An 8,556-nucleotide genomic window follows, 5' to 3' on the forward strand; every position below is an offset into this window, starting at 1 on the left:
TGTCCAGTGTCCAAAGGGGGAGAGGTCAAGGCAGAGGGACCAGAAGGAACCATCTCATTCCCCACTCCCTCCAGCAGGCAGTCCTAAACAGAGAGCATGTGCATGCCTTGTGCATATCCACATACACGAAGATGGCCCTTAGGCCAGAGTTCCAACCCACAGGTCCACCTGCAGCACAACTCACTCCCCACTTTGCCACCTAAAGATTCTGACAGCACCCGATTTGTGCCATGAAGGTCGGCAGCATTATCTGGGTGGACCTTGACATTTCCAGGAGGATTTCTCAAAATGAAGCCTGAGGCCCAGCAGCATTAACAGAGCGATGAGACACTTCCCAAGAGACCTAACTTGTGGGAGAATTTCTGAGGCTCTCTAATAAGAACCAAAGATCTCTCCCTGCTGGAACTCAATTGTGGGCCTTAAACTTTGGATGCTGAAGCCCAAAGCCCTGCGTCTTTCTTTGGAGTTAGGGCCTTTGAGGAGGTTAAGGTTAAATGAAGTCATGAGGATGGGTGCCTTATCCGGTAGGATAGGTGTTCTTTTAATAAGAGGCACCAGACAGCTCACATGCAGGGGAGGTGGCTGTCTACAAGCCAAGGAGAGGGCCCTCACCAGAAAGAAAGTGAGCCCGCCAGCACCTTGATCTTGGACTTGCAGCCTCCAGATCTGTGAGAAATAAATGTCTGTCATTTCAATCCCCCTGGTTTGTGAGTTACAGCAGCCAGAACTAAGACACTCGCTGAAAGAAATGAGGAAGGGAGCCCAGGCCACAGTCACTGTGGCACAGTCAGTGGTATAGGAAAGCACTTTGTCCTCTGACCGCCGCAGTAGCACGTTTGTGGGAAAGTCCTGTCCTCACACTTCACTCATGGTTCAAGTGTTGTCTTCTCCCTGCAGCCCTGAGGTCCCAGAAGGTCACCACTCCTCCGGATGCGTGTTTACCTATCAGGCAGTAGGAGCCAGGCATCTGGGAGGAGCCTCTGGCCAGGCCGAGGGGATGCAGCAGGTGAAGGGCAGGGGCAGACGAGCCCCGCACCTGTGTGCTGAGGCCACGCTGGCAGCCCACACACCTCCATTCCTGCACTAGGTTGGCGTACTGGTGGCTGCTGCCCTGCAGCTCCCAACATCTGTAGCCTTCTCTCTGGCTCACCTCTCTCCACCCACAAATCTTTAAGGTGAAAAAAAAGGAGAGATGGACGGAAAGAAGACGGAAGCTAGCACTTTGGGCTCACCCCAGCTCATTGGGCCTTGCGATTGTTTCCTCTATCTCCACCTTAAGAATGTCATGCAGAAAACCCCTAGCTACTCTGTTGCCATCTGCCCTATCTGAGCACAAGCCCAGCAGAGCTGCGCTGAAGCTAGCAGAGACAAGTTGGCAGAAATCCAGCCCTTCCGGGTTAGGACCCCAGCTTGCACAGAGTCCCCGAGCAAGCCTTCATCTTGCATTCATTCAGCAAACTCTCCATCAGTATTCATTCCACAACTGTGGGTCAGGCCCACTCGTAGGCACCACACTGAGCAAGGTATAAGGAGTCCCTGTTTTCTTCTTCTCGGAAGGAGAGCCAGGAAGCAAACAAATAAGCAAGAAGCAGATGGCTGTGAGCACCATGCCAAGAACCAAGGCAGGGTGCTATGGCTCAGCAACTCGAGAGTTCCTTCAGGTGACCGGTCAGCTGAGATGTGAGGACCCAGAGAAGCCAAGCATGCGATTATTGGCTGGAAGAGCACTGCAGACAGATAGTACACAAGGCCTGCAGCAGAAATGAGCTCGGTGAGTTCTAGAAAGAGCAGGAAGGCAAATGTGCCTGGAGTTCCCCAGGAGAGTAATAAGACTGCCAGCCACCAGATCACCTGGGGCTGGGCACATCAAGGAATTGGGATCTTTGCCTGAGGTCAGGAGAGGGAGCCTACTCAGAGGTCTCTGCCCATACGATAAATATTAATTACGAAAGGACAAAACAGTGAAGAGAGCTGAAGACACTGCCTTAACCAGGCCGCCAACGTGAACATCACCCATAATGACACAAAGGAACGTGTGTACCTCGTGCTATCATGCACAGAGGTCACCCTGGCTCAAGCAGTGTTTCTGCCCAGCATGCAGAATCTGAAGTAAGTCACCAGAAACATCAGGCAAAGTCAAACTACGGGACTGTCCACAAAACAACTAGTGTCAAGAGCCAGGGCCGGAGGAGTAGAGCTCAGTGGGAGAGCGCTTGCCTAGTATGCACAGGTTACGGGTTCCATCCCCAGCACCTCAAAAAGAAACGTTGACGTGGGAGGAATCTGAATAAAAAAAGATATAGGCAGTCTTGGTACTATTTTTGCAACTTTTCAAATCTGAAATTATTTCAACGTCAAAGTTTTACGAATGAGAACAGTGAAGTCCCCTCCGGCCTCTGGATACGGGGTAATATTAGGGGAAGGAGAAGCAGGCCTAGGGACAATCTAGGACACCCTGGTAGGAACAAGAGCCTCAGCTTTCAGAGGACAGAGAAACCAGGACCCAACAGGCTCTCCATCTCTAGAAAGCCAACTGGGGCCCTGCGGTTTGGCTCACAAGGGGCTCAGACGCTGCCCACCACTGGCTCCACAACCTTCCTTTGCAGCCACACTGAAAGCAATTGGATGACGACTTCAGGGAAGCCGGAGCCTTGTGGCCGGCTCTCTGCTCCTGGAGGCTGAGCGGGGAAGGGGACTGGCTACGGCCGCCGCAGCCACGTGGCCTGCATCTCCAAGCGCTTGCCGGCCTCAGACCCCCAGGAAATAAGTCTCCCCAAGCCCCAGCAGACCTTTGCCAAAAAAAGAGCTTTTTGACCCTGGCAGGGGCAGCGAGGCTCTGTTCAGAAAGCATAAAGCGGCTGGCTTTCTCCAGGGGGCTGCCCCTCCTCAGCCTGGTGTGGGGACGCGTGGCGCAGCCAGCGAGGCTGTCTAAACAAGCAGGGGCTGAGCCGCACACCAGGCGCCACACTCATTAAACAGGGGGCCAGCCACCGGGCTAATCTGACAGGCCGCCTCTAGACGCCTGGGGGCTGCAGGTGGACTGGGCGCCTCAGGCGTGCGCGTCTCGGCGAGGCCGGGTGGTCCGAGGATCCAGAGCAACGTGCTGGCAGCTGCCGGCCACGGAAGAGCCTCGGCCCCCGCCCTTCTCAGCTGTGCATGGAAACCAACGACGCTGGAAGGACACAGGGAGGTTTACACAGCCCGCAAGACTGCCCTAGGAAAAGGGACTCCGCCGGAACTTCTCCAGCTCAGCAGTTCCCCATTGGACACCCACAGCCTGCCTCGCTGGATTAGAAGCAGCAGAAAAAGGAGGCCAAAATGTAGACGTGCTGATAGATGCCCATCAGCGGGCCCCCGGGAGGGCCTGATCTTTTATCCTTTCCAACTCTTTCCTGGAGACGCCCGCTGAGGCGCTGTGACTCAGACGCACCAGCATTCCGAACAGCCAGGGCAGCAGGTCTGCCTAGGGATGTTGGCCTGTGTGTCGGGCCTGGCATCTGGCCGGCTGGGAGGCTGGGAGGCTGGGAGGCTGGAGGTCTGCAGGCTCATAAAATGAAATTGCTTGTTCCTCTGCCAGACGAGCATACACCAGGTCGGGTGGGGAGAGAAGAAAAGCACTGCTGGTGCCCGGCACTCACACCCAATATCGTGTCCTCCTGCAGCTCAAAGGCTGGCAGAGACCTGCGGCAGCCGAGGCAGGGAAGGACTGTGCCTCTGACCCGCTGGCAGGTGACTCAGTTGCAGGTGAGGAAACTGGGGTCCCAGGGAAGGAATGGCTTGGCCTGAGGCTTCCACTGACAGCTGTCTCCCACTCTTCTACAGCAGAGCAGCCTCTGGGAAACTTGGGTGCATAAATTAAGGATGTTCCCCACCATCCGAGTTAGCATGGCCCCTCAGTCTTGATGCTTGTGCATTTTGCCCAGGCTTGGGCAAGCCTTCAATGTTTCTAGTTTTTAAGTATCTGTCTCTCCTTTTGACTTGAAATAGCCCAGCATCAAGCAGTGCTTCTCAAATTAGCCTTGGGTGTAGGACAAGTCTTGTGTGTGTGTGTGTGTGTGTGTGTGTGTGTGTGTGTGTGTGTGTTAATTAATTTCAGTCCATCACAGACACTTTGGTAAAGTACAACAGAAAATGATTTGCTTAAAAAAGTGAAATAAAAAAGAAACTATAATCCCAGCACTCTGGGAGGCTGAGACAGGAGGATCAAAAATTCCACTCAGCCTGGGCACCTTAGTGACTTAGTGAGACCTTGCTTTAAAATATAAAAATTTTAAAAGGACTAAAGATGTAGCTCAGTACCAGAAAAAAAGAAAAGAAAAAGCACAACATATAAAATGCAAGCCCAAACTTTGACTATTAGATTTAACAGATATACACATACTTTATCAGCTTGCTATAAAAGTTTTCAAACACCTGCTCCTAATTTCTCTACTTGGCTCCCTGAGGACAGGTGTCAGACTGTTTGTGGACCAGCACTAGCCCCTGGAGCGCACTTTGAGTAGCAGTGGTAAAAAGTCAGGATCAAAGCATGTGGGTTCTAGGGCTGGGAATGTGGCTCAGCGGTAGAGCACTTGCCTACTATGCAGAGGCCCTGGGTTGGACCCCTAGTATGGGGGTTCTTAGGCTGCCTTTGTGGTTAGCTGGCTGAGTGGGTTCCATCTCTGAATCACACTGCCTTCCCTTGCCATGGCAGACCCATAGGCCACTCACACTACAGTCGTGCAAAGGAAGGTGTTGGTACTTTACCCTGACTCTACCTGATCTGTCCTTTCCCAAGCAGAGCAGGACAGGGTGAGTGCTAACATTTTAGTTGTGCACAGTAGACTAAGTACAGAGTGCTTGTTTAAGTGGTCCCCACAGCCCATCTCTTCTCCATGCCGCTGGTGTTTGGGCGTAAAGGGGAGAAGAACAGAACTTATGCCAGTGCTTCTCGAACTTTAATATGCACACAGTGGGGGTGGGAGCTCGTTCAAATGCAGGTGCTGACTCGGTGAGTCTGGGATGTTGGTGGGGTCCCCAAGATTCTGCATTCTCACCAAGCTACCAGGGGATGCCCAGCCTGCTGGCTCTCAGACCACACGTTGAACTACAAGGGCTTATGGAGGTTTATGCAGCAAGAGGAATCAGGTTTCTGAACGCCCTTGCCACCCCCACCAGCGCTACCACAGGGCCACCTGGAAGCTTGTAGATCTCTGTGGTGGGGCGGATGGCACTGGCTGTCCCTGGAATGGTGATGGCTGAGGTGTGGACCTCACCGTCTGACTGAGGACTGCAGCTACAGAACTCTTGGCCTAATTCTGGTGCATATGTCTGAGCCCCGTCACTCCAGCCAGCTGCTCCTCCCCTCAGCTCTCACTGGTGCCTTGGAACCCACGAAGGGGCTGTGATGCACCCACCTGGACCCAGCCAGGGCCACCAGCTGTCAACATGGCTACCTTCCATCAATCCTCACACAGCAGCACCACGGAACTGCCAGGACCTATCGCCAGCCCCAAGGAGCAACTCTGCTTACCACTCTGGGCCACACACTGTTTTCTTGAATATGGAGCCCACCACATTCCTCCCAGACCTCCCAGTACAACCAGGGCCCAATACATGGCCACCGCAAGCGTGTTCCCCTCACTTTGGGAACATACTTCCCTCTGACCAGATCCCCAGATTAGAAAGTCAGAACTCTTTCAGATTGTTTCCCCCAGCTTCAGCTTCATGTCCCCACAGTCTTCACAGACCCTGTAGGAAGAGCCACTCTTGTTCCTCTTCCTGTTCGTCTTGATCCTCTGAGTAGGAACTAAAGGAGCATATGAAACCCTTTTCTGGCCGGACAGTGTTTCCTCCCTGTGGATTCAAACACAGTCTAATGCAACCAAAGCTAAGCCATGACTTCCTTGGTGAGCACTGACTAGCTGCTCTTCCCTGCTGCCCTGGGGTCCATTGGGAATCCACATGAAAATACTGCCCCAAGCCACACACTGTGCTGCACACCTGTAATCCCAGCACTCCGGGAGATTGACTCAGGGGAGAGCAAGTTCGAGCCTAGCCTGGGTAATTTAGTAACTTAGCAAGACCCTGTCCCAAATAAACATTTTTTTTTAAAGAAGGGCTGGGGATATAACTCAGTGTGAAGGCCCTGGGTTCCATGCCCAGTACCACAAAAAAGAAAGGGAGAAGAGCAGAGTGGAGAGGAGAGGAGAGCCCCAAATGATACCTTTTCCATGTGAAATGAAGGAGTCTCTCTGCCCCCGGGGATCTATGAAAGGACCATGCTCTTGGCACCTTGGAAATAGAGCACACTTCCTAGGGAGGTCAGAAGCTGAGATCTCAGATGACTCTGTCATCCCACAGATAATTAATGAGCAGCTAAAGGGGTGTCAGGCACCACTAGGAGACCAAGGGGCCAGGGAGCTGCCTCTCTGACATCACCAGCACCCCTTGCAAGGGATGTTCTGTTTGAGGAAGGCCTTGCTGCCCAGCTCCCAGCTCTCAGGGTCTTGGTGGGCTGCTGAGCTCCCTGACCTGGACCTGCTTCAGGAGCAGCCCACCCGCGATGACCGACGGCTGCAGGGGCATCGCCTGGGCAACTCAGCATCATGGCTGTGTGCACTCACTGGCCAGGCGGGGGCTGCCCCTCACCACGCAAACAGGTGCTGGTGGGGCTGCTGCACGGGACAATGCACGCAGATTATGGAGCTCAGGCTGCTGGCTGCTGCCTTGGTGACGTAGCTGGCCACCCTATGCTACGGGTGCTCTGCTCTAAGTTGGGGAAAAGAGACTATGGGCCACTGCAGCTCTCTGGGTCTGGGTGTCACCTCTGAAGGGTCTTTCCCAGTTCCAAGATGCAAATGGCTGGTCACTCACTGTGGAATAGAATCAGAGACAAAATAAGCTGTCCAGGGGGCCCACCATCCTAGGGTGCCCTCACAACCCTACTGAGGTCTACTCTATCACTTGCAAAGGGGCTCCACACCCACTCAGGGCACCCAAGGCTGTCTCAGGGGGGCAGTCCCTCTGAAGGAGCACTGAGAGTCAACTTGGCTCAGGAGGGAAGCAGAGCCCTTTCTCGAAGTGTTTTTTCTCCTACTTTGGCTGGAAAGAATCACAGCCGTTTGGGACTCAGAGGATGACCCAGGAACCACCTGAGGAAATGGCCTTTGGGAGCAAATGGAGGAGGTAGGGGTGGCCTACCCTCCCTGGCCTGAGGTTTGAGCCAGGGTACCCACTGTGGCTGGAGGGAGCTTTGGGCCCAGGCACACCCCAGAAAACAGCCGCAGTCCTCTAGTCAGCTGCCAGTGTTTGTTGTCACAGCTGCTACTCCAGCTCGGCTGTTCCTGTGAGCAAAGGAATCTGTTTGTCTGAGGAAAAGAATGTAGCAGAGGCGGGAGGCAGCTGGGCAGCCCAGGCAGCAGTCACAGAACTCCCCCAAACCAGCCAGCCACCCAGAGTCGTCACCCAAGGGCCGGGATGCCAAGGCCAGAGGCTCAGAGACGCCGTCCTAGCCTCCACCTACACCCTCCCAAAGGCTCCACTCCTCTGTGGCCCAGGGCTTTGCACTGAGTGCCGAGGGCAGGTGCCAGGCTGGCAGGCGGGACACTCAGAACGGAGGTCCACCCTTCCGCCTGAGGTATTTTATTTACTTCTCCCTTTCACAGACAGCCCTCCCCCTTCCACCACACACACAGTCTGAGGAGGAAGTCAGTCAGCTGTGTGTGTGAGGAAAGAGCACACAGGACTGGAAGCAAACAAGTCCGCACAGCCAGGCTGAGTGCCACGGGAGATGAAGAAAGCGGAGAGGTGTCGGGAGACACCCCAGCCCCAAGGCCAGCCCAGGGCCAGCCCAGCCAAAGGAGGCAGAGCTGGGCCCAGGGAGCGTGAAAGTCATCTGCCAAACTAGAGGTCCAGCCACAGTCCCCCAGGCCTAGCATCCATGTTCTGGAGCATTCTGAACATCCCAGCAGTAGCCCAGACAGAGCCAGTCCAAAGAACACCTTTGTTTGGGTGGTGTGACCATGGGGACATCTGGGATCTCAGGAGAAAGGCTCTGCCTCTCCAGGGATTCTTGGTACCCGTGCCTGCCCATACCCCCTTCGGCAGCCCTCTACAGTGACCAGGAAGTTGCTCTGCAGGCTGGGACAGGGGTGGAAGGTATACATAGCTTCTGGTACATTTTCTAGGTTACATCGAGCTTCCGTCCAGATTTGGTCTGGAAAATTCCCCACTGCTATTGCACTCTGGCTTGTATCGAAGCCCTCAGGTGGGGAGGGTAGAATATATAACCATCACCCCTCCCCCTGAATTGCCTCAGTCGGGATTAGTAATGTTGGCTTCACCATCTTCTCTTGTGTCAGCCTCTTCATATTCATCCACTGGGAAAGGTTCTAAGGATGAAGGACTTGGTCAAGTTCCTTCTGTAAGAGTGACCAAGTGAAGGCGTCTTAGGCTGGGCCCACCCAGAAGCAGCCCCAGAAATAAGGATTTGGGGCCAAAGGACTCACTGGAGAGGGGCCAGTGAGAAGGAAAGGAAAGCAACCAGTAAAGGAGGGGTTATTAAACAAGTCACCA

The 8,556-nt window shown here is 54.1% G+C and overlaps 1 long non-coding RNA gene across 1 annotated transcript; it reads left to right on the forward strand.

Annotated features, from left to right (window-relative positions):
* Positions 1 to 3,210: 3,210 nt before the first annotated feature.
* On the forward strand, positions 3,211 to 5,799 carry LOC106147473. Its single transcript, XR_001232394.1, has 3 exons — positions 3,211 to 3,457; positions 3,663 to 3,744; positions 5,350 to 5,799. It is a non-coding gene; the product is annotated as an uncharacterized LOC106147473 (long non-coding RNA).
* Positions 5,800 to 8,556: the final 2,757 nt, after the last annotated feature.

Source organism: Chinchilla lanigera, unplaced genomic scaffold (assembly GCF_000276665.1).
Source record: "Chinchilla lanigera isolate Chin_1 unplaced genomic scaffold, ChiLan1.0 scaffold00165, whole genome shotgun sequence".
NCBI classification, from domain to species: Eukaryota; Metazoa; Chordata; class Mammalia; order Rodentia; family Chinchillidae; genus Chinchilla; species Chinchilla lanigera.